This window comes from Schistocerca cancellata, chromosome 1 (assembly GCF_023864275.1).
Source record: "Schistocerca cancellata isolate TAMUIC-IGC-003103 chromosome 1, iqSchCanc2.1, whole genome shotgun sequence".
Lineage (NCBI taxonomy): Eukaryota > Metazoa > Arthropoda > Insecta > Orthoptera > Acrididae > Schistocerca > Schistocerca cancellata.
Window position 1 is genome coordinate 879,813,669 of NC_064626.1, and position 726 is coordinate 879,814,394.

Here is a 726-nt window from a genome sequence, read left to right on the forward strand (position 1 = left end):
CTACCAAACAGGCCAGGTGAACCAAGGTTTTTTAACGAGGTGTTACTTCTCCCACCTCCTTTTACAGCTGGGCTTGGGACCGGATTTTACGGAGTATGTTGTTTAAATGTTCTTAAGGTTTCCAGAATGACTCCGCTGCAGAGTGAAAATCTCATTCTGGAACCATCCCCCAGGCTGTGGCTGAGCCATGTCTCCGCAATATCCTTTCTTTCAGGAGTGCTAGTTCTGCAAGGTTCGCAGGAGAGCTTCTGTAAAGTTTGGAAGGTAGGAGACGAGGTACTGGCAGAAGTGAAGCTGTGGGTACGGGGCGTGAGTCGTGCTTGGGTAGCTCAGTTGGTAGAGCACTTGCCCTCGAAAGGCAAAGGTCCCGAGTTCGAGTCTCGGTCCGGTACACAGTTTTAATCTGCCAGGAAGTTTCATATTCTTAAGGTTATGGAAAATTGTATTTGACTTGTTTGCGTCCATTACTGTTCTTGCAGGTTGTGCACTTTGTTAAAATATGTACAACCTATGATTTAAATGATAACATTTGGTCGCACTTTGACAGAGGTTTCCAGTTTTGTGGGCTTGTCAAAGAGTTATAATTTGATGATGGACTTGTCTCATTTTCAGCTGTTGTTGGTATCAAGAGCGACTATACGCTATTTACTTGCTATTTAACGTATTTGTTGCTGACCTCAGAATTTTTTTCTCTTAGAATATGTAATCTTTCTTAAATGGTAATGA

General features: G+C 43.0%; 1 non-coding gene across 1 annotated transcript; it reads left to right on the forward strand.

Annotated features, from left to right (window-relative positions):
- The first annotated feature begins 317 nt into the window (after positions 1 to 317).
- Trnas-cga (transfer RNA serine (anticodon CGA)) lies at positions 318 to 392 on the forward strand. The gene has a single exon. It is a non-coding gene; the product is annotated as a tRNA-Ser (tRNA).
- The last annotated feature ends 334 nt before the right edge of the window (positions 393 to 726 follow it).